Here is a 26,274-nt window from a genome sequence, read left to right as displayed (position 1 = left end):
CTTCTTGAACTGAGGGGCCCAGAACTGGACACAGGACTCCAGGTGTGGCCTAAGCAATGCAGAGCACAGGGGCACTATGACCTCCCTGCTCCTGCTGACCACACCACTCCTAATGCAGGCCAGGATGCCCTTGGCCTTCCTGGCCACCTGGGCACACTGCTGGCTCATGTTCAGGCAGCTGTCAGTCAGCACCCCCAGGTCCCTCTCTGCCTGGCTGCTCTCAGCCACTCTGAGCCCAGCCTGGAGCTCTGCCTGGGGCTGCCGTGGCCAAAGTGCAGCACCCGGCAGTGGGAGCTGCTCCTCCTGCTGCATGCTGAGCTTCAGCCCTGCCCAGCTTCCTCCCCCAGAGGAGCAGCTCAGCCCCAGCCAGCTGGTGCAAACCCAGCTCTGCAGGGTGGCTCCTGGGACAGAGCCCACAGGGACTTGCAGAGCCTGGGGAAGCCACCAGTGCTGCTCTGACAGCCTTGGGGGTAGGCCCTGGGGGAAAGCCCAGGGGAGCATCCTGAGGAGCAGCCAGGCAGTGCTCACCTTGGATGTTCCTGGGCAGGTGCAGGCAGAGCCTGGGAAAGCTTCCCTCTCCTTTCAGGCAGACTTCTTGCGGCTCCAGGTGACCCACTTGGAGCTGGAAAGCCTTGCAGAAGGCCCCAGGCGCTTCTGGCAGGTAAGAGACTTTCAGCACCTGCTGCTGGCCGGCTCCAAGGCTACCCTGCAGGGAGGGAATGCACCAAAGAGGCTTTGATGGAGGGGGTGATGCTCAGCCAGGTTCTCCTCTAGAAGACAGCAGACAGCAGCACCTTCTAGCTGTCTGCTTTCCAAGAGCTTGTCTCCTGCCCCAGGCTGCCAGGTCCCCTCCAGAGTGCCAGCGTGGGGAGAGCTGGAAAGGACCTCTGGAGGTCATCACTCCAACTGCCCTGCTAAAGCAGGGCACCCCCAGCAGCTTGCCCAAGAGCAGCATGGCCAGGGGGAGCTGGAATCCCTCCAGAGCAGGAGGAGGCCTTCCCTCAGCACAGCCTGGCCTTTGCTCAGCACCAGCACAGCTCTGCTGCTCCCAGGCTTTGCCTTCAGCCAGCAGGAGCCAGGCCTGACCAAGCAAAGCTCCAGCAGCAGTGCTGGGCAAGGCAAGGGAAGTGCCCCTGCCCTCTGCAGGGCCAGCAGCTCCTCTCACAGCACCTCAGTGGTGGCCACTAGGCTCCTCAGCTCAAAAGGGACAGGGACCTACTGGAAAGAGTCCAAGGGAGACTACACACATGCTGAGGGCCTGCAGCATCTTTGTGAGGCTCAGAGGCTGAGACTCCTGGGGCTGTTGAGCCTGGAGAAGAGCAGCCCCAGAGAGGGCCTCTGCTCAAAGCTCAGCAAGAGCTAAAGGGCTTGTGGGGGACAAGAGGATGGGGCTGGACTCTTGTCAGTGGTGCCCACTGACAGGACAAGAGGCAAGGGGCATCAGCTGGAACCCAGGGAGTTCCAGCTGACCAGGAGGAGAAAATTCTCTGCTGTGAGGGTGCTGGAGGCCTGGAGCAGGCTGCCCAGAGAAGTTGTGGAGTCTCCTATGGAGAGATTCCAACCCCCCCTGGGCACGCTGCTGGGGGTGCCCTGCTGGAAGGAGGAGGTTGGGCTGGATGACCCCCAGAGGCCCCTTGCAAACCACCCCCCCTCCTGGGATCCTGGGAGTGCAGGTGGGTGTCCAGGGCTCTGAGCCCCACCTGGGACTCCCACCAAACCTCCTGCCTGTGCAGTTCAACTCAGGGTGCAGGAGCCTGCCCTGGCTCATGCTGAGCTCCAGAGAAAGGCCACAAGGAGGAGCAGAGGGCTGGAGCTGCTCTGCTCTGAGGACAGACTGAGAGAGTTGGGCTTGTGCAGGCTGGAGAGGAGAAGGCTCCCAGGAGACCTTCTGGTGGCCTTCAGGTCTCTGCAGGCAGCTCCAAGAAAGCTGGGGAGGGACTTTGGAGGGTGTCAGGGGGGGACAGGACTGGGGGGGTGGAGCAAAACTAGACAGGGGGAGATTCAGGTTGGGTGTTAGGAAGAAGTTCTTCCCCATGAGGGTGGTGAGAGCCTGGCACAGGCTGCCCAGGGAGGTGGTGGCAGCCTCCTGCCTGGAGGTGTTTGCAGCCAGGCTGGAGGTGGCTGTGAGCAACCTGCTGTGGGGTGAGGTGTCCCTGCCCATGGCAGGGGGGTTGGAGCTGGCTGAGCCTTGAGCTCCCTCCCAAGCCTGACAATCCTGTGATTCTGTGAGCTGCAAACACATCTCTGGCCACACAGCAGCAGAGCCTAGGACAAGATCTAGAACAGAAAGTGTCACTGGGGCTTCCAGAAGTGTCTCTGGCTTCCAGAAGAGCTGTCCCAGGCCAGAGCAAAAGGAAGCAGATCCAGAGGCACCTGGCTCTGGGTGACAGGACACATCTGCAGCCTTCCTCAGCTGCCCACTGCACACAGAGCTGCACTTGCAGGTCCCTGCTCCCCTTCAGGCTGCAGGGAGGAGCTGAGGAGCGGGCCAGGACCTGCCCCCTGAGCCCCCACTCCAGCACAGGACACAGCCAGAGCCAGCCCAGCCCCACTGCCAGCACCATCCACGCTGCCACAGCAGCACCAAGCAGAGCTGTGCCTTCAGAAGCTGGCAGGAAGAGGGCATGAGCCTGGCACCTCTTGCAGGAGGCAGGCAGGAGGAAAGATGGAAGCCATTTGGCTTCCTTTGCCCATGGCACCAAGGGCCTGAGAGAGGAATGCTGCTCCAGCCCAGAGACATCCACCCAAGGCTCAGGAGCTGAGGTCACAGAATCCTGGAAGGCTTTGGCTGGGAAGGGACCTTTCAAGCTCACAGAATCACAGGGCTTGGAAGGGACCTCTGGAGATCATCAGAGCAGGGTCACCTAGAGCAGCTTGCACAGGAGTGCAGCCAGGAGGCTTTGGAATGGCTCCAGAGGAGACTCCACAGCCTCTCTGGGCAGCCTGCCCCAGTGCCCCACTGCCCTCAACACACAGAAGTTCCTCCTGCTGTCAGATGGAACTTGGCTGTTGCAGTGTGTGCCCATTGCCCCTTGTCCTCTCCCTGGGCACCACTGACAAAGCCTTGGCCAGAGCCCCCTGGGTCCCCTTGAAGGCTTCAGAAGCACTGAGGGGATCTGCCCTCTGTCTTGTCTTCTCCAGGCTACAAAGCCCCAAGCCCCTCAGCCTTTCTTCACCAGACAGATGTTCCAGTCCCCTCAGAGCCCTTGGCTGGACCCTCTCAAGCAGCTCCCTCAGGTCCTGACCAGCTCCTGCCCCCTGGGGACCACCACTCACTACAGAAGCTCCAGCCAGCCTCTGTGCCAGCAGCTCCTTCAGGCCTGCAGTGAGCAGGGACAGCTGCAGCTAGGGCAGGCTGCTGGGATGCTGCAAACTCCTCTCTGCACTGCTCCAGCCCTGCTCAGCCCTGGCCCCCTCACTGCCCCCCCCAGCTGCTGCAGAGGAGCAGAGCTGGAGGGGTGAAGGAGCAGGGAAGGGCTGCTCCAGCTCCTGGCACAGGAGCTTCATGGCCAGGCAAGAGCCAGGCAGGCTCCTGGGCAGCCCTGGCAGGGGCAGGCAGGGCAGTTCCTGTCTGCTCCCACAGGAGGTGACCCAGGACAAGAGCAAATGCTCTCAGGCTGTGCCAGGGGAGGGGGAGGTTGGGCATCAGGCACAATTTCTTCCCCACAAGGGCTGTGAAGGCCTGGCCCAGGCTGCCCAGGGCAGCAGGCAGTCCCCAGCCCCGGAGGCACTGAAAAGCTGTGGAGATGTGGTGCCAAGGGCCAGGGTTTGGGGCTGGCCTGGCAGTGCTGAGCTCCCAGCTGGCCTTGAGGATCTGAAAGGGCTCTTCCAAGCCAAAGGATCCTGTGATTGCATCCCCTCAGCAGAGACAGCTCCCAGCCCTGCCTGCTGCTGGGACAGTTCCCTCCTGCTCTTCTCTTTCTCCCCGGTTTTCCCCTCCAAGCCCAGCCAGGGCAGGCTGGCACAGGGCCAGGGTCAGGCCCTTGTGCTGCCCCCATCCTCACCGTGCTGGGCACCACCAGGGGCACAGCGGGCAGGGGGCTGCGGGCAGTGCCCGTGCCAGGGCTCAGCACCACGAAGGGGAAGGGCAGCTTCCCACAGTTCTGCAGGGTCAGCTCCACCTCTGTGACCACGTCCCACAGCTGCAGAGAGGAGAGAGGAGTGGGCAGTTAGAGACAGGCCTGGCACTGGGCATCTCCTGCAGCTGGCACTGGGGAAGGAGCCAAGGGAAGCAGTGCAGCAGAGCAGCAGAGCAGAGCTGGACACTTGGCTCCCAGCTTCACCTGGGCACCCCCAGCCCCAAGGGACCTCTTGGCCCTGCACAGCAGCTGAGCTTTGGGGCACCCTGCAGAGGCACAGCACCAAGCACCCAGAGATCAGGCATGGGAGCAGAGAGGAGCTGAGCTCTCTGCACCTGGAGGGGGCCTCAAAGCCTTGGCTGCAGCAAAGCAGCTGGCATCAACACATGGCAGAGGCAAAGGCACCTGCAGAGCTGGCAGGGACACAGGGCAGACAGAGCACCAAGCACAGGGCCAACAGCTGGAAACAGCTGGGGGGGAACTGAAAAGGGCAGTGGGGGTGACTCTGGGACATTCCCCCCAGGATGGGGACTGGCAAGCCCAAGAGGGCTTCCTCTTGGCTTTCTGTTGCTGATGAGCCAAGAGCATTACAGCAGCCTCTTCCTGCAGCTCAGGCTTGAGCAGCAGCTCAGCAGCTGCTGTCTGGAGAACACAGCCCTCTGGAGGGCAGCGCTGGCCTCCTGCCCACCCCAGGAGGCACCTCCAGGTGCCTTGGAGAGGAGGACTTCCCAGCTGAGGTGGGGGTGGAGCTTGGCAGCAGGAGGCAGCACTCCAAGGCGGTGCTGCCAAGCCCTGGAGCCAACACAGCAGCTGGCCCTAGCCCCAGGCAGGCAGCCCCCAGCAGCCAGGGCTGCAGGCAAGGAGAAGCCTGCGCTACCTGCAGCCCCACGTCCAGCTCCGTGGTGTCCAGGAGGTAGCTGATGAGTGAGGCCTCCCCACGCAGCCTGAGCTCGTAGCTGGGGCCTCCCTGCACCCTGCAGAGAGCCCTGGCACAGGCCACAGTGTTAGGGTGGCCAAAGAAGCTGAAGGTGACCTGCTGGCTCTGGCCCGGCTGCAGCAGCCCATGCAGCGGCAGCACATCGAACACCTGGGGAGGGAGGAGAGGTGGAGAGGCTGAGCAGGGAGAGGGAGGCAGGAGAGCAGCCCTGCCCTGGGGCAAAGGGAGAGCTTCCACAGCACCTCCCAGCTCCACAGCACTGGACAGCAGCAGCAGCTGCAAAGCAAGCCCCAAGGGCTGCAGTGAGCAAGTGGCTGCTCTGGGGGAGAGCACTCTGCTGCAGGCTCCAGCACCTCATCAAGCCAGGGGCAGCTGAGATGGGAGCTGGGAGCAAATCAAGTCTGGCTGTGCCCATGGCATCTGCTGAGTGTGGCTCCAAGCCCAGCCACAGATGAGGCCTGGGCTCCAGCTTCACTTCCTACACCCAAGCCTGCAGGAGCAAGCTGAGAGGCCTGGCAGAAACTTTGAGGGGGCATTTTGCACCCTTCTGCCAGTCCAGCTCTGCTCCCTCCTGCCCAAAGAACATGTTGAGAGCCTCCTGCCTGGACAGCTTAGGGTCTCCAGGAGCAAACCAGGAACAGAGCTGCCAGTCAGACTCCCAAACAGGCAAAGGACAACTGAGGAAGTGCTTGGCCCAGCTCTGCAGTGGTGCTTTGGTTTCATCCTGTGCACTCATGGCTGCTGGAGAGCTGAGGATCTCCCCCAGGCCATTATTCCCAGGACACCTTCCTGAAGAAGGCAGCTGAGATGCTTTCCTGCCTGGCAGCAGTTGGGAGCTCATCTGTAACCTCAGAGGTGCCACCTTGCCAGAGGAGCCTTGGCTCTGGCCTTCTGAGGCCTGTTTCTGAGAGAGGCTTCTGGGATTGCTCCTCCAGCTCCAGAGGCTCTGCTGCTTCAGGCAGCTGCAGTGCTTGGTGCTGGGGCCTGGCCACCAGCAGGCTCTGCAGGAATGGTGCTGGGACATCCTTGGGCCTAAGCAGAGCTCCATCTCCCTGAGAGATGAAGCACCAGGCAGGGCTGAGTCTTCTGTGTCAGTGCCCCTCCTGCCCCCTGCCAGCTCCCTGGCTGGCTCTGCAATCCCAGCCCTTGGCTGAGGCTGGGAGGGGCAAAGGAGTGGGGCTGAGCAGCTGGCCCATGGGGCTGAGGGCTTGGCTTGGCACAGAAGGAAGCTCAAAGCCTTCCCAGCAGCAAGCCTCATTCCACCCTGCAGAGCAGCCCAAAGGCAGGAGCCCTGTGTCCAGCTGCCAGCTGCTGCCCCTCCTGCTCTCAGGGCAGTGGCTGCAGGGCTGTGAGAAGGGAGGGTGGCAGCAGCAGGGCTCTGCTGGCAAACTGGGAGGCAGGAGGAGCAGCAGGTGTCCCAGAAAATCTACCTCTGCCTCCAGGGAGTCCTTGGCATCTGCTGGCTCCTGGGCAGGATCCCCAGCTGCTCCCAGGGCCTGGGCTGGCTCCTCCACACCCCCAGCCCTGGAGCTGCTCCCTGCAGAGGCCCAAGGCTGCCAGCAGGCTCCCTCCTCCTGCACTGCCTGGGCTGGGAGGCTGCATCTGGAACAGAACAGCCCTGTGAGCAGGGACTGCAGGGGCAGGCAGGGGAGACTGCCCCAGCAGCTCCCCCCTGGGCTCTGCTGCTCTGAGCTCAGCAAGGGCTCTGCCCCAGCAGCAGAACTCAAAGAGAGAGAGTCAGAGCAGATGGAAGGAAGACATTTGTGGTGCTGAGAACAGTGAGCCACTGGCCCAGGCTGCCTGAGGAGGGGGCAGATGCCCCATCCCTGGCACCACTCCAGGGCAGGTGAAGGTGGAACAAAAAGAAGCTACCAGGCAGCTTGCAATCAGGAACTGCCTGAGCCCTCAACCTGTCCCTGCAGCAGCCCTGGGAGCTGGGGCTTTGTCTCTAAAGAGGCAAGGTGAGAGCAGGGGCTGAGAGCCCTGGGGCTGTGGAGCCTGGGGCAGGGCAGCCCCAGAGGGGATCTGCTCAACACTCAGCCAGAGCTAAAGGCTGGGGGGCAAGAGGACACCTGTGCTTTGGCAGCAGCAGAGCAGCTGTGCTTGGGGGGACAGAGGAGTGGCCTCTGCTTGCCTGAAGGGGGAGGCTCTTGGAGCAGGGGCTGGCTGCCAGGCAGGCTTCACCTCTGAGGTGCCAATCCAGCACCTTCCCATCAAGGAAGTTTCTCCTCCAGCTCAGATGGAAGCTCCAGGCTTCAGCAGGCCCTTGTCCTGTCACTGGACACCACTACTAAGAGCCCAGCACCATCCTCTTGCCCCATCCTCTTGCCCCCAACCTTGTATCTCTTGCTGAGCATTGATCAGATCCTCTGGGGCTGCTCTTCTCCAGGCTCTCAGCCCCAGGGCTCTCAGCCTTTCCTCCTCAGAGAGCTGCTCCAGGCCCCCTCCAGCATCTTTGGAGCCTCCCTGGGACTCTCTGCAGTAGGTCCCTGGCTCTCCTGAGCTGGGGAGCCAGCACTGGACACACTGTTGTGGGGGCAGTGGAGGTTCTTAGTACTGAACTGACAACAACTGGGGCTGGCAGGGAAGGCAGAGAGCTCCCAACTTGTATCTGCTTGTCCCAGGGCCCAAGCAGGGCTTTGGAGCTCCAGGGACAAAGCAGGACTCCGAGGTCATGGGCTGCAGGAAAAGTGTTGGCAATGTCTTCTAGTCTTGGCTGGGCTGCAGAACAGTCCCCTGCCCATCCCCAGAGTGCTGGAGGACAGCTGAGCACCCAGCCTGGCCACAGCTGGAGGGCTTGTTCCTGCCAGGCCAAGGGGAAAGCAGTTGGCCAGAGCCCAGGGAAACCACCTTGGTCTCTGCAAAGCACAAGCAGGACAGCAGGAAGCAGAAGAGCTGCAAGGAGAGGGCAGAGGTGGCCATACCTCAGCTGGCTGCCCTGGCTGGCTGGCAGCAGCTGCCAGCAGTAGGAGACAGGCAGCTGGCTGCAGTTGGTCATCTCCAGGCTCTGCACAGCTCCAGTGTCATTCAGGATGCAGCCAAAGTCCACAGCCATGCTCTGGAAGTGCAGGCTGGGGCAGCAGACTTCTCCCCGCAGCAGGACCTGCTCCTCATGAGGGTGCTCCAGGAACTGGATCCTCAGAGCCTGCTCCACTTGCCAGGAGTGCAAACCCTCTTCATGAGCAGGGTTAAAGCTGATGCAGAGGGGAAGCTCCTGCCCTGCCTCCAGCTTCATGGGCTGCAAGGAGAGGAAGAGCATCCAGCACCCGTGGGAGGCCATCCCCAGGGCTCACAACCATGGCAGTGCCCCAAGTGTGGCTCCAGCAGGGCCTGCCTGTGCCAGCCCCACCCCACTGCTGGCCCAGCCCAGCTCAGGCTTCTGCAGAGGCACCAAAGCCCCCCCCAGAGCAGCACCCTGGCAGGCCAAGGCCGTTTGCACTCTCTGCTCCTCCCAGCACTGCAGCCTGGGCCTGGCAGGGCTGAGCACCGGCACAGAAGCACAGAAGGTTAGGACTTGGAAGGGGCCTCAAAAGGTCATCAGTCCAAGCCCCCTGCCAGGGCTGCACAGGAGTGGTGCCCATGCCCACATCACCACGTGCCTGGCAGAGCCTGTGCCCAGCACCTGCCGCTGGCACAGGGGGCAGGCACTGGCTGGAGGAGCACCCTCAGCCTTCTCAAAGGCAGGGCTGCCCTTGAAGGCAGCAAGCTGCTCCTGAGGAGCAGACAGACAGCTGAGGAGGGCTGCTGGGATGGCTTCCAGGAGACAGCTTCACTAGATGGCTTGCCCACAAGTTGTTTGATCCCTTCTCTTCATCTCCTAGAGCCAGGACTCTGAAGGAGGTTGGAGCAAGGAGCAAGCAAAGAACAAGCCACAGGGCAAGAGGAAAGGGCCTCAAGCTGCCCCTGGGGAGGTTTAGGTTGGACATGAGGAACAATTTCTTCCTCACAAGGGCTGTCAAGGCCTAGCCCAGGCCTGCCCAGGGCAGTGGTGAGTCCCCATCCCTGGAGGGAGTGCAAAGGCATGGAGATCTGCTGCTGAGGGCCATGATCTAGCAGTGAGCTGGCAGTGAGAAGTTCACAGTTGGCCTTGATGATCTGAAAGGTCTCTTCCAGCCCAAACCATCCCATGGCTCTCTTCCCAAGCCAGATGATGCCTTGTTTCCTCCAGCAACTCATTTCCAAGCTGGTTCAGCTCAGGCTCACTGCTGGCTCTGCAGAAGCTTCTCTCCTGGAGGCCCTCCCAGCAGGAGCACACCACCACACTGCTCCCTCTTCACACTCCAGCAGCAGCAAGGCCCAGGGCTGCTCACCTGAGCATCTGCAGGCAGGGGCTGCTGCTCCACATCACAGAGAGAGAAGGGCTGCCCTAAGGCCAGGACCATGCTGAGGGGCAGGGGGCAGATGTTCTTCAGAGACAGAGGCTGGGCCAGAGGAGTTAGGACATCCCCTGCTTGCTGCAAGCACAGGAGAGAAGCATCACTCACCCCCAAGTGCCCAGGGCCCTCCTTCCCCACCCGCTGCCTTTCCAAACCCTTCAGCCCCCAGAGCTCCCAACAGCTCCTCTGGACTCTTTGGATAGGTTTCTCCCCTTCTGGAAGGGCTTTCTCCAAGCACAGCAGATGCTGCTGCTGGCTGCAAACCACAGCATTGCCCAGGGGGAACAGCCTCAGGAATGTGCAGGGAACAGGCCCCTGAGAGGAGGCAGCTGCTGCTAAGAGATCCAGCCCATCTGATTGCAGTGGCCTGTCCTCTCCTGGGGACAGCAGCACAAGAGGAGTTCCAGTCACCTACACTCATGCCTCTAGGAGCCTCCTAAGGCCAGGGGTGCTGGGCAGAGGAGACAAGCAAGCAGGATGCAGCAGAGAGCCTGCAGGAGCCTAAGGCTGGCTTTGAGTATGCACAGCCAGCCAGCAACCTCCAGGCTCCTGCTGCCCCTGCTACAGTGCCAAGATGCTCAGGGGCCTGGAGCAGCTCTGGGAGGAGCTGAGAGCCCTGGGGCTCTTGATCCTGGAGAAGAGCAGCCCCAGAGGGCATCTGATCAGTGCTCAGCAAGAGTTAAAGGGTGGGGGACAAGAGCTTGGGGCCACTCTCCTCAGTGGTGCCACACCAACAAGAGCAAAGCAGTGCTGCTGAGGCTGTTGCCAGCCCCAGGGCAGCAAAGAATGAGCTCAGTGCTAACAGCAAAAGCTTGGTCCTGCTGCAGTCAACAGCCAAAGCCCTGGGGACTCAGAGCAGCTCTCTTCCCTCCTCCTTTGAAGCCAAGCACAGCCACAGCTTCCAGCCAGCAGGTCCAGGGCCAGGATGCCAGCCAGACACTCACCTTCTCCACCTGGAAAGTGATTGCTGTGGAGGACATCTGCAGGGCAGGAGCAATGAATTGGCAGCTGAGCTCCACCTGCAGGATCTGGGTGCTCCTGGCCTCGCTGCCCACCGCGGCCTGGCACAGCAGCTGCTCCCTCACCGCCTGCAGGAGAAGCCACAGGGCACATGGGGGCTGCCAGCAGGGTGGCCAGAGGACAGCCTGCATCTGCCAGCCACCAGCCACGGCCCTGCCACTGCCCCCCTCACTGCTGGTTTCCCCTTGCCCTCCACAGCTTGTGCTGCATCCCCTTTCTCCTGCACTCCAGTGGCCATCAGGCTGCAGCCAACAGCCACAAACAGCTCTGGGGAGGCTTGTGCTGCCAGGGACAATCCCTGCCCCAAAGGGTTCTTCCTTTGATGTGCCCCAGTGCTGAGCACAGTGCTACAGAAAGCTGGAGGAGCTGATGGAATGAAGATGGAGATGGAACTGGGCAGAAAAACAGGAGACAGAAAGGCCAAGGGCAGTCAGCTCTGCCTTGGAAGCTCAGTGGAAATGATTCCTGAGGAGGAACAACCCCTGCCCCAGCACAGCTGAGGCCTTGGCCTGCTGGGAGCTTGCAGCTCTGCAGACAGGGACCTGGGAGTGCTGCTGGAGAGCAAGTTGCCCACGAGCCAGCAAGCTGCCCTTGTGTCCAAGAAGGCCAAGAGGATTCCTGAAGGAGACTGTGGCCAGCAGGCTCTCCTCCCCCTCCATCCTGCCCTGCTGAGGCCACAGCTGGGTCCAGTTTGGGGCTGCCCAGTTCAAAGTAGTCAGGGAACTACTGAAGAGAGCCCAGCGAAGACTACAAAGATGCTGAGGAGCCTGGAGCACCTCTCTGAGGAGGAAAGGCTGAGAGCTGGAGCTGCTGAGCCTGGAGCATCACAGAATCACACAGAAGCACAGAAGGCTCTGAGCTGGAAGGGACCTCCAAAGGTCTTCTAGTCCAACCCCCTCAAAAAGAAGAGCAGCCCCAGAGCAGATCTTCTTCATGCTCAGCAAGAGCTAAAGGGTGAGGGGCAAGAGGATGGAGGCACCTGGCCAACCTGCTGTGGGTGCCCCTGCTGTAGCAGGGGGATTGGGCTGGATGATCCCCAGAGGTCCCTTCCAACCTCCCCCATGCTGGGATTCTGTGACCCACAGGAACCCCCCCACAGGCAGATGCCTTCAGGTCAAGGAGGGATCACTCCCCACTAGGATGCCTCCTGCCCTCCTTCCCAGAGCTGCTTTGAAAAGAGACCTCCCCAGGACAGAGCTGCCTTGCATGTCCCAGCAAAGTCCTCTCTCAAGCTGGATGGGCTCACAGCCAAGCCTTGCTCTGGACAGCTCCTGGGATCACTTCTCCACTGCTCGCTCTTTCCTCTGCTACAGCACCACAACCCAACTCCTCCCAGAGCTCTTGGCTCTGACTGCAGGGCCAGGCAGGCACAGCTGGCTGCACAGAGCCCCTGCCAGCTTTCCAGGGAGACATTCTCACCACTGCACTCAACAGCTTGGTGCCTTTTGCTCCTCCTCAGCAAAACCTTTGGGCTCAGAACTGCATGGGGACAGCCCCAATACAGCCACCCAGGTGAGCAACGAAGTCTTCTTCAAGCCACTCTTGAGGCAAGCCTTTAGAACACCCTTCAAAACATGAACATCAGCAGGAGCTTCCTCTAGAGCTGTTCCACAGAGAATCATCTCATGGCTTGCCTTGGCTTGGCAGGGACCATTCAAGGTCATCCAGTCCAAGCCCTCTCCACTTCAACCTCTGTGCTGCTGGAGCTCAGCAGTGCACATCAGGCTGCAGCTCCTCTGCAGAGCTGCATTCCCCTGGCAGAAGGCTCCAGGCAGGAGGAGGCCCAGCCACCCATCCAAGGGTGCTGGCAAGACCTGGCTGCCCTTGGCACAGCAGGGCTGGCTGGGAGCCTGGGGCAAGTGTCACTGTTCCCAGGAAAGCAAGTTAAGCTGCCAGTTGCAGTGGTGCCATGGGGATGAACATCCCTGATCAGCAGAGCTGGCACTGGGCTCCTTCCTCTCCTCCAGCACTTGGTGCCAGACAAGGCCTCTGCCCATCTTTGTCTGCAGAGGAGAAATGCTGCAGCTCCAGCCACTGCCTGCCCTGCTGGCTTCCCCCAGACACAGGAAACCTGCCCTCCTGCCTTCCTTTCTGCCTCTGCTCCCAGGCTGTGAGTCACTTCTTCTCTCTGCCCTTCCCTCCTGCCTCAGCACCTGGCACCTTGGCACCTGCCACAGCAGCAGCTGCCTTCAGCCCCTGCTTTGGTAGCAGCAAGTGCTGCAGGATGGAACACAGAGCAGCCCCAGCCACTGATGGTGGCCAGCAAGGAAAGCAGAGGACTCTGCCAGGGGGAACCTGTGGCCTTCAAACACTCTCTTGCTCACATTCTCAGGCCAGTGCCAGGGGGCTGCAGGACAAGTCCCAGGGGAGGTGATCTGATGGGGAAGGCTCAGCCCTTGTGAGGGACCTCACCTGGGGAGTGCTGGAGAAGCCTTCCAGCATCACCTCCATCGTTTGGCCTGGCCTCAGCTCCATCCTCTTGGGCCGAAGCTGAAACACAGGGCAGGCAGCAGGGGGGCCCTGGGAGGAAGCTTTGCCCTTGGTGCTGCTGAGGGAAGGCAGCCAACGGCGCTGGCCAGGCGGGGAGCAACCTCCCACGGTCCAGCGGAGCCGCTGGGTGCGGCGGCCTCGGTTGGTGACCCTGAAGCTGTAACAGCAGGGAGCCAGGCTGCAAGAGGAGCAGAGATGGAAAAGATCAGGAGAGCTGCTACTGCCCAGCACTCACCCAGCTGCTGCTGCTGCTGTCTGACCACACAGCTGGCAATGGAACCACCTCTGAACTGCTGACCTAGCTCAAACCTTCAGCGGGAGCCAGCCCTTGCCTACCCCTGAGCTTCTCCCCACCCAGCAGCAGCTCTGGTTGTGCCCAGCCAGGGAAAGCTTCCTGAAGCACATCCTCTCAGCTGCTGTGGGCAGAGCAGCACCAGCCCCTGCTGCTTCACACTCAGCAGAGTTTTAGCAAAGGGCTGCCTGAGGGTCAGGCTGGATCAGACCCTGAGCTGGCCTGACCTGGCTGCAAGCCCCTATGACAAGAGGGATCTGGAGGTGCTGGAAGGTGTCCAGGGAAGGGCCACGAGGATGAGCAGAGGGCTGGAGCACCTCTCCTATGGGGACAGACTGAAGGAGTTGGGGCTGTTCAGTCTGCAGAAGAGAAGGCTCCCAGGTGACCTCATTGTGGCCTTCCAGGATCTGAAAGGGGCTACAGGAAGGCTGGGGAGGGACTGCTCAGGATCTCAGGCAGTGCTAGGACTAGGGGGAATGGAATGAAGCTGGAGGTGGGGAGATTCAGGCTGGAGGGGAGGAGGAAGTTCTTCCCCATGAGAGTGGTGAAGCCCTGGAATGGGTTGTGCAGGGAGGTGGTTGGGGCCCTGTCCCTGGAGGTGTTTAAGGCCAGGCTGGATGAGGCTCTGGCCAGGCTGATCTAGTGTGGGGTGTCCCTGCCCATGGCAGGGGGGTTGGAACTGGCTGATCCCTGTGGTCCTTTCCAACCCTGACTGATCCTGTGACACTAAGCAGATGGAGGAACAGCTCCAGGCCACTGCAGCTTCCCCTGGGCAGCTGCTGCCTCAGTTGGCTTCCTCTGCAGATGCCAGCGGGGAGCTGCAGGGTGTGGACTCCTCAGGGCCCGCCCGTGGCAGGAGGGTTGGAACCAGATGATCCCTTCCAAACCAAACCATTCTAGGATCCTATCTGGTGGTCAGGGCACCACTGGCTTCACTGGTGGGGGGCCCTGGCATCCCTTTCATGCCTCCATCCTTTAGGAAGCATCCAGCCCTCATCAGCCTCTGCTGACCAGAGCAGCTGGGCTTGTGTTTGAGACAGAGCACTGAGCCTAAGAACATGGATCAGCAGGAGTGTGGCTGAGAGGAGCAGGGCAGCCAGCCCAGCTCTGGCTGCTGAGGAAACAGAGCCACAGCCAGAGATGAACAACCAGAGCCAGACAGAAACCCAAGGGAATGTCCCATGGGAATGGAAGTTCCTTCCTGGAAAGAAAGCCCAAGTGCAGCTGGGCAGACATGGCCACCCTTTGCTCCAGGAAACCCCTCCAGGGATGGGGACTCCAGCACTGCCCTGGGCAGCCTGGGCCAGGCCTTGTCCCTTAGGGGAAGAATTTGTTCCTCATGTCCAACCTAAACCTCCCCTGGAGCAACCTGAGGCCATCTTCTCTCCTCCTATCCCTTGTTCCTTGGGAGAAGAGCCCAACCCCCACCTGGCTCCAGCCTCCTTCCAGGCTCTTGTAGACAGCACTGAGGTCTCCCCTCAGCCTCCTCTTCACCCCCAGCTCCCTCAGCTGCTCCTCCCCAGCCCTGTTCTCCAGAGCCTTCCCCAGCTTTCTTGCCCTTCCCTGGACACGCTCCAGCCCCTCACTGCCCTTCCTGGAGCGAGGAGCCCAAACCTGAGCCCAGGGCTCCGACTGTATCCTCAGCGGTGCCCAGCACAGGGCACAAGCCCTGCCCTGCTCCTGCTGGGCTTCAGCCTGAAGAAGCCCTGGGGCTGCCCTGGAAGAGCCAGGAGCTTCTCCTGGCTGAGCCCCCGGCAGCAGCAGGAGCTGAGGGACACCTACCTGAAGCGAGTGCCCAGGCTGAGCTGCGGAGCCAAGGGCCTGTCGAGGACGATGGTGCTGCCGACGCCGAGCGCCCGCACGGGGATGCCGGAGCCACGGCTGTGCTCCACCAGCAGCTGCACCTCGGCCTGGAACTGCCCCGTGTCGTCCAGCTGGGCTGTGACAGACACAGACACCTGGCCCTCGGGGGGGATCGCTCCTCGGCTGGGCTCAACCCTCCAGCACCAGCCTCTGCCAGCCTGCAAGACAAGGCAGAGCCCAGCTGAGGCCAGGAGCCACAGCCCTCGGTCTCTTGTGGGCTGGAGGAGCAAGGATGTGAGGGCAACAAACCAGAAGGGCTTCCTTTGCCTGCAGCTGAGCTAGGGGGGCTGCAAGCAGCACCTCTGCAGGAGCTGACACCCCCCCTGTGCCACCCTCCTCTCACAGACTCCCCTCATTAGCCACCACCTCACCAGCCCCAGAGACACTCGGCCTCAAGAGAAGGTTGTTTCCTCCTCCAGCCTCCTTGCAGGGAGTGCTCCCTGGCCAGCAGGACATGCACTGGCATGCAGATCTGCAGCTCCCAAGGCTCCAGCGTGGGGGCAGTGGGACATGCTCCACATTTCAGGGCTGTGCTTGGGACAACAGGCCCTGCTCAGCCCAAACCCTGCAGCATCCCTGGAGAGGTTTTGCCCTTTGGAACAGGAGGCAGCAAGGTGCTGGCAGGCTGGGCACGAGCCAAGTACATTGCATTGGGCAGGAGCCAGGGGAAGGCAGCTGGAGTTTCCAGCCTGGCAGCACTGAGCTCTCACAGGACAGCTGCTAGAAATCTCCCTCTTGGAGTTTCCAACTAGCCCTCTTGGCCTCTCACTACAAGTCCTAGTCAACAGTCTGTCCCCAGCTTTCTTAGAGGCCTCTTTAAGCACTGACAAGCTGCAAGAAGTTGACTTTCCTCCAGCAAATCCCAGGGAGAAGATCAGAGAGTCACAGAATGCTTTGGCATGGAAGGGACCTTCAACTAGTTCCAAGCCCCTGACCTGGGCAGGGACAGCTTCAACTAAAGCAGCTTGCTCAAAGCCCTGTCCTCAGTTCAAAGCTGAAGGACCTGGCATTGCTCAGCCTGGAGAAAAGGAGGCTGAGGGGAGACCTTCTGGCTCTCTACACCTCCCTGAAAGGAGGCTGGAGCCAGGTGGGGTTCAGTCTCTCCTCCCAGGTACAAGCGATAGGACAAGAGGCAATGGCCTCCAGTTGCAGCAGGGCAGGTTGAGGGTGGCCATGAGCAACAATTCCTTCCCTTGAGGGCTGCCAAGGCCTGGCCCAGGCTGCCCTAGGCAGGGGTAGAGTCCCCATCCCTGGAGGGATTTCAAAGCCTTGGAGCTGTGGTGCTGAGGGCCACGGTTCAGTGCTGAGCTGGCAGTGCTGGGCTGAGGCTTGGCCTGGAGGATCTGAAAGGTCTTTTCCACCCCAAGGCATTCTGTGATCCCAGAGCTCCAAACCCATGACTCTCACAGCCAGAGACCTTCCACAAAGGAAAGGGGGAGCTTGGAAACAGGCTCCAGGCTCACTGCTGCTCAAACATCTCCTCAAGCTCTGGGCTCCTGAGGGCTGCCCCAGCTGAACCTGCCCCCACAGCCAGGCTCCTCTGGCCACCTGGGGGTGGAAGATCTTGCTTGCTCTCTCAGGCAGCCAGCTGGAAAGGCTCCAGAGGAGAACTGAGCCCCGGGTGGCCACAGAGCAGCCATTGCCACTGGAAGCCTCTCCAGATACTCACCACCTCTGCCTGGAAGGCTGCAGGGATGGGGCTCTGATTGCAGAGCTGCAGACACCGGGAGGCCTCCTGCAGAACTTGGATGCTGCCAAAATCGAGCTGGCTGGGCTGCACAGAGACAACTGGGCCCTCTCCAGTGCTCACCAAAGAGACCTTCTGCTCCAGGGAGGAGAGAGGAAAAACACCATGGGGAAAGCTGGCAAGGGTCAGACAGCTCTGAGGCTGCTCCTGGATGGGGGAGAGCTCTGCCTGCTGGAAGTTGGCAGTGTTGGAAGCCTGAAGCAGGAGGCCTGCAGCAAGGGTGGGCTCTGGAGGGACCCCAGCTGAAAGCCACAAGCTGCTGTTGTCAGGGGGAAAGAAAGCAGCCTGCCCAGGCTGCAGTCTCTCCAGCAGCTCTCCTTCCTCTGCCCTGTGCCTGCTCCCAGCCCTGCTGCTGCTCAGCCTTGCCCCAAACCACTCTCCCTGGCTTCTGCTGCTGCACAGCCAGGCTTGGGCAGCAGCTTTTGGAACACTCCCAAAGCTACCCCTTGACCAGCAGCCCTAGCTGGCACCAAGCTGGCTCTGCAGAGGAGAGATCATGGAAGCTGCTGCTCTGCTTTGTGCTCTGGGGTAATCCTGGCACCACCTGAGGAACAGAGCTGATGGCAGCACTCCAGCAGCCTTTTGGTCTCTTGAGCCAAAGCAGTGTTCTTGCAGAAGCAGCAAAGAGCACTGGAGGTGGCAGCTGGATGCCTTTGCTGCAGCACCTTCTCACTCATTCCAGAGCCAGCCTTTGCTTCAGCAGCACTCTGGGCTGTCCCTGGCTGCTCCTCCCCAAGACCCCCAAGGCAGCAGCAGTTGCTGCTCCTCTCCTAAGAGCAGAGGAGGAGAGGCAGGGACAGTGCTGGCTCCTTCCCCCATCTGCCCTGTCCCCAGTGCACTGCTGTGGCACACACTCTGATCACCCTCCCAGAGGGCACCACGCTGCCTCTCCTCTCCCCCTCACCCAGTGCCAGGGATCCCTGTGGTACAAGCCCCCTTTGCCCTGCAAGAAGCCTTGTACACCTCAGGCTCCAGCAAGCCCTGTGGCACGGAGCAGGCCCCTCCAGCACTCACCAGGGGGTGTCCTGCACGCCCAAAGACGGCCACACGGGCAGGAGTGTGCTGCTCTCCTGGCACCTGGGCCTCCAGGGTCAGTGGCACCTCCACGGAGCTGTGAGGCTGAATGATCCCACAGGGCACGGGGCTGGAGTACAGCACAGCAGCATCCTCCTGGTGCTTCTGGAAGGGGCAGGGGCACAGAAGGGGCTGGGCTGAAAGGGATCTTTCAAGCTCCTCCAGTCCAAGCCCCCTGCACTGAGCAGGGACAGCTGCAACTGGAGCAGACTGCTCCGCACCCCTGAGAGCCTGGCCTGGAAAGGTTCCAGGGAGGGGCATCTCTCACCTCCCTGGGCACCCTGGGCAGGCTCTCACCCCCTTCAGAGTGAAAAAATGTCTTCCTCTTATCCAGTCTCCATCTCCCTCTCTTAGTTCAAGCCATCCCCTCTCCCAACAGGCTCTGAAAAGCCACCAGAAGCTCTCCCTGGAGCCTTCTCCTCTCCAGGCTCAACAGCCCCAACTCTCCCAGCCTGGCCTCACAGCAGAGGGCTTCCAGGCCTCCCAGCATTGCTGTGGCCTCCTCCAGCCGGTCCCTGAATGTGCTGAGGACTCCAGAGCTGCCCCAGCACTGCAGGGGGGGGTCTCAGCAGAGGGGCAGAACCTCCTCCCTGCCCCTGCTGCCCACTGCTGGGGACCAGCCCAGGGCACAGCTGGCTCTGGGCTGGTACTGCACAATGCCAGCTCAGGAGCAGCTTGGCAGCCCTCAGTATCCTCAGGGGCTTCTCCATAGGGCTGCTCTCCAGCCTGGGTTGATCCTGGCAATCAAAGGTTACTGCAGAGGGAACTTGTAGAGAAATGTCAACCCTTAAGGTGTCCACAGCAGCAACTCACAAAGAGTTTGAAATCCCTGGCAGGAAGGCACAGAATGAAAGGCAAGGCTTAGATGGCCTCAGCATCCTCAGGGGGTCCCAAAGCTGCTGCACTCACAACTCTCCCTGCTTGGGCTGGCAGAGCAGCTTCTCACCACCCTCTGAGTTCTCCTGCATGACAGCACCCCAGAGCCAGAGCGCAAACTGCTTCCCAAAGAGCTGCCTACATTTGTCTCAATTGCTGCCTAAAGTTGATCCTCAGGAAGGTTCCCATTTCCCTGCTTCCTGAGCTTACATTTGGGCAGCTGAGAGAGACTGAATCTTGGCTCTCTTGATGGGACTCAACAAAGGTAAAATCACCTTTGCTGCTTGCCCAGGCAATAGCTGATGTGTATTGGGAGCAGCCACTGGGATGCCTCTCAGGAAGGTGCAGAGATAAGCAGACTGCAGCTGTCCTGGAAACGGGCAGAGGCCACTGCTATCCCTGCTCTCTGGAACACACACCTCTGAAAAGCTGTGCAACAGATCTGAGCAACTACTGGCTCAGGAGAAGGCCAAGGCAGGAGGAGGCCAAGGCAGGAGGAGGCCAAGGCAGGAGGAGGCCAAGGCAGGAGGAGGCCAAGGCAGGAGGAGCCAAGGCAGGAGGAGGCCAAGGCAGGAGGAGGCCAAGGCAGGAGGAGGCCAAGGCAGGAGGAGGCCAAGACAGGAGGAGGCCAAGGCAGGAGGAGGCCAAGGCAGGAGGAGGCCAAGGCAGGAGGAGGCCAAGGCAGGAGGAGGCCAAGAGAGGGGAAGGCCAAGGCAGGAGGAGCCAAGGCAGGAGGAGGCCAAGGCAGCAGGCAGGACAATGCTGCTCTGAAGGAAAACGGAGAGCATACCAGGAGAGGGAAAATGACAGAGACCCTGGAAGAAGCAGACCAAAAGGAACCCTCTCTCCATGTCCTAAGTTGTGCCTGCTACAACTCATGGAGCTGAAGAGGCTGCTCAGAGGACAGCAATGACCTCTCCTCTACAGCCAAAGCTGCAGCACCCTTCCTCCACAGACCCAAACTGTCTTGGGGGGTGAGGGGGTGCCAATAGAATTCCTCTTCTCTCTCTCCCTATTTTCTCTCTCTCTCCCCTTCTGATCCATCCACTTTATTTGTGTACTACATAGCCTAGCTGTTGCTATTTTGGCCTCCTCTGTGCCTCTAATTTCCTAACACAGGAATATTCACAAGAACTGAGGCTCTTTCCCTCTCCAGACCAAGACAGTGGGTTCCTGTTCCCAGCAAACCTGTAGGATGGACTGGAAAGCATCAAGGTCTCTCTCTCCCAAAGGCCTTTTCTCCCCAGCACAGCCTGGCTGAGCCCTGGGGGCAGGAGGTGGGTGGGGGTGATGCCAACCTGAGGCAGCAGTGCATAGCAGCCTGGCAGGTCGCTGTCGTTCACCAGGGGCAGCAGCTGCTGGGCAGGGAGCTGCAGGTAGCAGCGGCCGAAGGTCACCACGGGCTTGGGCACTCGCAGAGCAGGAACCACACACCTGGGCAGAGAGAGGGCCAGAGGCAATGGAGACACTGGCAGAGGAGAGGCTGCTTGACCCCTCAGGGGGCATGGAAGGGAGCAGAACACAGCTGCCTAGCGCAGAGTGGCTGCAAATTGCCACCAGCAGCCTGGCCTGGATCAGCAACCCCGTGGCCAGCAGGAGCAGGGCAGGGATCGGCCCCCTGGGCTCAGCACTGCTGAGGCCACCCCTCACATCCTGGCAGCAGTTTAGGGCCCCTCCAAGAAGGGCCTTGAGGGGCTGGAGCGGGTCCAGAGAAGGGCAACACAGCTGGGGAAGGGTCTGGAGAACAGGGCTGGGCAGGAGCAGAGCTGCTGGGAGCAACTGGCGGCGTTTAGCCTGCAGCAAAGGAGGCAGAGCAGAGCCCTCCTGGCTCTCCACATGTCCCTGAAAGGAGGCTGGAGCCAGCTGGGGCTTGGGCTCTGCTCCCCAGGAACGAGTGACAGCACAAGAGAAATGGCCCCAGGCTGTGCCAGGGGAGGGGCAGTGCCAAGCAGCCATAGAATTGCTGTGTCCTTTAGGAAAAGGCTCAGGGCCAGGCCTGGCCATTCTGGGATGATGCTCCTCCAGGGGGCTGCCTGCAAGCCCTGCTGCTCCCAGCTCTGCCTGGGCAGAACCAGCTCATGATGCAAGGCTCCTCCTGTGGAGCTGGAGCCAGCAAACCACATGCAAGGGGCTGGATGCACCAAGAGACCCTGCAAGGAAAGTGCTGGTACCTGGCTGTGAGGGGCAGTGACAGCAGCTCCTGGCCCACACCATCCACATCCACCACCAGAGCCAGCTCATACAAGCCCTGGGTGTTGGAGCACAGGGTGACCTGGGGGGAGAGCAAAGCCCCAAACACTTCAGCACCCCCACAGCTGCTGCCTTTCCATTCCCAGGCCATGGGAAGCAAGGGAGGCCTTGGCCCTGGTGCTGCTCCATCTGCAGAGCACAGGCCCTGGCAGCACCACAAGGCTGCTGGCAAGAGCTGCTTGCAGAAGTGCCTGTGGCAGCTCCCAGGCCATGGGTGAGAGGAATGCAGGCCCCAGCAGGGCCAGCTGCCACTCAGCACTGCATGGCCAGGGAACAGCAGCAGTGCAGGGCAGAGCTGCTGCCTCCAGCAGAACCACTGCAGCTGTGCAGGGGGAAGCTGCTGCAGAAGCTTGGCCCAGCAGAACCTGCTCAGCTCACAGCCACCACAGCTTCTGCAGTCCCCCTGCAGAGCACTGCAGGGAATCCAACTCATCCTGCCCACAGCACAGGAGGAAGAAGAGCAGGCAGAGAAGCTAACTGCTTCCTCCAGCCACATCTCTCCCTGCAACAGCCTCCTGCTGCCCTCAGCCTTCCTCTGCCCAGCTGCAGGCCAAGGAATCAGCCTAAGCAGCTCTGAAAGCCTCAGCAGTGGCTTCTGGCCTGGAGCCTGGGGGGCAGGAGCTGCAGCTTCTGCCTGCAGGCTCCAAAGGCTGCTCCAAAGGCAAGTCCCAGAGCAGCACAGCTCCCAACAGCCCAGCCCTGCTGCAGGGCTCTGCCTGGCCTCCCCCTCCCAGCCAGCAGCACTGAAGCCCTCTCCCAGAGCAGGGCAGCCTCAGCCCCAGCTGCTGAAGCCCCTCTGGCCCCACTGCTCCCTACCTGGATGTCCTGGAAGCTCAGGGCAGGGATGGTGCCTCTGCCAGGGCTGATGGTGAACTCACAGGGCCTGAGGCACCTCCTGGCTCTCTTCTTCCAGGAGGGCAGAGAGTTGTCCAGCACCTGGGCAGTGCTGGGCACGCTGGGCTCTGCCACACCGTCCCCGGGCACACGGAGGGTGAAGGCCACAGGCACCAGGGAGGTGTTGGTCAGGCGACAGAACAGGCTGTGAGGGAAGCCTAGGAGAAAGGACACAGCTCTGCACCTCTGCACACAGCTCCTCTGCCTCCTGCAGGCAATCTCCTGACATGCTCAGGCTGCCCTTGGCCTCTGGCTCTCTTCCCTCTGAGCTGCAGCTGCCGCGGAAGCCAAGCAGCTCTGTGCTGGCACTGCTGGGGGACAACAAGTTCCCCATGGGGCAGCCAGGGGCCCTCCTGGCCAAGAAGGCCAAGGCTGCTCTCAGCAGAGGGTGGCCAGCAGGGCACAGCAAGCACCAGGAGCCTGCAGCTGCAAAGGCCTTCTCCAGGCCAGCAGCTGGAGAGGACTCTTCTCCTCTTGGATCCCAGGCTGCTGCCTGCTGGCAGCCCTCTGGCTTTGTCTGCTCACAAGGAAGCCAAGAGACAGGGCAGGGATGGAGGGAGGGGAGGCTGCAGCTCAGCAAAGGCCAGCACTTCTCTTAGCCAAGTCCCTCAGCAGGAGGAAAACAGAGAGGCATCCTGGCCAGGCTGAGCACAGCTCTTCAGTCAGCCCAGAACTGGCTTCCCAGGCAGAGCTGAGAGCCCCTCAGGGAAAAGCCTTCTGGGAGCCTGAGCTGAAGCAGCAGAACCTGCAGCTCAGTGCTCAGGCAGCAGAGCTGGGCCTCTGCTGGGCAAGGAGAAGGAGCCCAGGGCTCTGAGCACACCAGGGCCTGAGGCAGAGCTGTTTCTTGGCCACATTCCCTGGCACTGACAACCAGTGGCCCTCCCAGCACCAAGCAACATCTCACCCTGCAGCGCAGGGGGGAAATGGTCTCCAGGCCTGGCAACATTGACCCACAGCAGCTATGGGCTGGGCCAGAGCTTCAACTCCCTCCTCCTGCAGTCCCAGCCCCTGGGCCCTGCTGGGGCTCTCACAGCCATCCTGCTGCCAAGGACTGGCAGCCTGGGGCTGATCAGAGCATCAGGGACCCCACAAGACCCTGCTCTGCCAGTCCTTTGGGCCTCTGTGCCCTCAGGATGGCAAAGCCCTGCCCAGGCAGCCTGCAGCCCTGCTTGAACCTCCTGAAGGCTGCTCTGGAGGGCCACCAGTGCTGGAGGCTCTGAGGCTGCACTCTGGGGCTGCAGAGCCCTCGGGCTGTGCTCCAAGGCCAGGCCACACTCACCATAGGAGACGTCCCCGAAGCGCAGGCAAGGGACATCGAAGCGCAGAGGGGGTGCAGAGACACAGCCCCTGGGGGGACACAGCAGAGGAGGCCTTGGCTTGGCTGCAGAGCACTGCAGAGCCTGCAGCTTGCACTGCTGCTGGCAGGCTGCAAAGCTGCTCTCACAGCACAGGGGGCTGCACTCAGCCTCTCACCTGACAGTCAAGGTCACAGGCTCAGGGGATCCTTCCACACTGAACCTGAATTCCTCTGTGAAGTGCCCCAGGACAGGGGGACAGAAGCAGACCTGGATGACTTGGAACTCATCTGGCAAGAGAAGGCCCTGACAGGGGGAGAAGCTGAAGCAGGGGCCCAGAGCTGTAGTTGGAGGGACCAAGCTGAAGGAGGCATGGATGGCTCCTTTGTTGTGCAGGATCACCTGCAAGACAGCCAATGGAAACCCCTAAGGAACTTTCTTTCCTTCCAGGAGGCTGATTTGTGTCCTGCCCAAGCACCTCCCTGCAGGGTTACACCCCCCTTGATGGGGGCTGAAAAGAGCCCAGCCCCAGCTGCTCTGGCTGGGCAGAGAGAGACTTGGCTTTCCCCCTCCCAGGAGGAGGGGTCCCCTGGCTCCAAGGGGCTCTATGCCACTGCCCCTCCCTGCCCAGCAAGCCTTGCTAGGCAGGGCAGAGCTCTGCTCCTGCTCTCTCTTTCCCCTGCACAGCCACTGCTGCACAGAAGGCTCCCCAGGGCTGCTGCATCCCCCCCTGCTGCTCCCTGCTGCATCCACACCTCCTGAAGAGCTGCAGCCACTGGCACCAAGGGAATCCAGTGCCAGCTGGGGCTGCCTTTGGATGCTTTGCCCCCTGCCCTTCACCCTATCCCTTTGGAACCTGCCCTGTTACTGATACATAGAGATAGATAAAGTTACCTTTTTTCACTCCCAAACAGATTCCAGACCATTTTTTCCCTGATCTTACCTCTCCTTTCTCCTGCCTGATTTGCTTTACCTTACCAGGAAAGGGAAAGGGGGAGGGAATCTCAATCGGTTTCCATTTGGGCTTTTGGCCTGCAGGTCCAGCCCAGAGCAGCACAAGCTGACAGCTGGCAAAGGCAGAGGATGCTGCCTGCTGCTGCTTGGCAGAAGCCAAAGGGAAGTTCAGCCTTTGGGGGTTTGATGCCAAGCAGCCAGGACTCCATAGAATGGATCCTGGAATGGCTTGGTTGGAAGGGACCTTCCAGCTCATCCAGTTCCAACCCCCCCCATAGGCAGAGACCCCTCCCACCAGCCCAGGCTGCTCCAGGCCTCATCCAGCCTGCTCCTGAACACTTCCAGGGAGGGGGCAGCCACAGCCTCCCTGGGCAGCCTGTGCCAGGCTCTCCCTCCTCTCACTCTAAAGAATCTTCCTAGTTTCCAGTCTCAAGCTGCCCTCCCCAAGCTTCACCCCATTCCCTCTCCTCCTCTCCCCCAGCCCTTGGCCAAAGTCCCTCCCCAGCTCTCCTGGAGCTACTTCAGCTCCTGGAAGGCTGCTCTGAGCTCTCCCTGGAGCCTTCTCTTCCCCAGCCTGAACAGCCCCAGCTCCCACAGCCTGTCTCCATAGTAGGACTTCCCCCCAAGCCCTGCCAGCCCCTGCTGCTCACCTCAGACTTGCTGCTGGAGCCAACCAACACCTGCCCAAGGTCCAGCTGCTCAAGGCTGAAGCAGAGCCAGGGCCCTCGGCCTTCCCCTTGGATGTGCAGAGGCAGCCTGGCCTCACGGCCTGGGGAGAGAGTTCCATTGGATGACTCCTTGAGGCCTTGAGGTGGGAAGGGACCTTCCAAGGGCAGCCAGCCCAAGCAGCAGCACTCAGCAGAACAGCTGCAGGCACAGCAGCTGGCTCTGAGCCCCAAGCAACCTGACCTGAAGGGGTTCCAGGAGTGGGGCACCTACCCCTCCCTGGGCAACTGGGGCCAGGCTCTCACCACCCTCAGTGTCAAACATGCTCAAGGTCTGAGGAGGTCAGCCAAGGGGCTTGGAGGAATCAAGGAGCAAAATTAATTGACTCCTTGGTTTCTTTCAACTCACAGGGACCTTGATTCTGGGACAGTTTCCACCCTGGCAGCACAGGGGACCCGCTGCTTTGGAATGCTCATCTGCCACAGAATGGCTGCAAGAAGTGAAGCTCTCCTGAAGGCCCAGCAGGGTCTGTCAAGAGCAGGCTTCTCTCTCCCAAGACAGAGCATTTGCTCAGCTCTGCCTCCTGGAGCCCCAGAGCAGCTCAAGGGCTGTGTGCAAGTAGCTCTCTTATTGCTCTGCAATGCAAAACCTCTCCTGGCACAAGCCCTGGAGATCCACCCCTGCTGTAGAGGGATGGACATCTCCCTCAGCAGAGCAGAAAGCCCAGAGCCAGCAGCTCAGCACTGGCAACTTTGTGAAGCAAGAATTGCCTTGCCCAGCTCTGACAAGTGCAGCTGGGGCAGGAAGACATTTTGGGAACACAAGCCCTGGGCTCACACTGGAGGTGGCACTGGCCAAGGGAACCAGGCCCAATTCCTGGGCAAGTCAAAAGCTGTTCCCTGGCATCTGTGTCCCTTGGCTTGGGGCAGGAAGGAAATCAACAAAGCAGCAGAGCAGGGTTGGTGCTTTCAGCACCCTCCAAGAGTGGGAGCTGGGCTGCTGGACCTCCATGAGCTCTGGAGGTGAGGACACCCATCAGATTCCGTGGAGAAAGCCTGGCAGCGAGCTCCCACCCTTGAGACACAGCCTGAGCAGCACCCTGCAGAGATGGAGAGGAAGGACAAGGAAGCCTGAACCTGGCTACAAGCACTCCCTGCCCTGGGCTAGCACAGCACAGCCACCACCTCTGGAAGGGCAGAGCTGGTGTCACTCAGGGGGCAGTGCTGGCTGCTGCCACCAACAGCCTGAGCACCCTGCAGGGAGACAGCAGCGGCACAGAGCTCATCCAGCAGGCTGCTGGGGCTCAGCTTGCCAGGGAGAGACCTCCTGCTGAGCAGAGCAAGCCCTGAGCAACGCCACCCAGGGGAAGCACAGCCTCAGAGCTGCCAGGAGACACTTCCCAGGCAGGGAGAAGCACCTGCTGGCCAGAGATGCTCCTTTGGAGGGCACCCTGCATTCAGC

The 26,274-nt window shown here is 61.0% G+C and overlaps 1 pseudogene; it reads right to left on the bottom strand.

Moving 5' to 3' along the window:
• The window catches only part of LOC137450032 (hydrocephalus-inducing protein homolog), a 73,492-nt pseudogene that overhangs the window by 30,969 nt on the left and 16,249 nt on the right, over positions 1-26,274 (bottom strand).

Source organism: Melanerpes formicivorus, unplaced genomic scaffold, assembly GCF_026170545.1.
Source record: "Melanerpes formicivorus ecotype bairdi unplaced genomic scaffold, bMelFor1.0.p_v2 SCAF_34, whole genome shotgun sequence".
Taxonomy (NCBI): Eukaryota; Metazoa; Chordata; class Aves; order Piciformes; family Picidae; genus Melanerpes; species Melanerpes formicivorus.
This window is presented reverse-complemented; position numbering and strand designations above follow the sequence as displayed.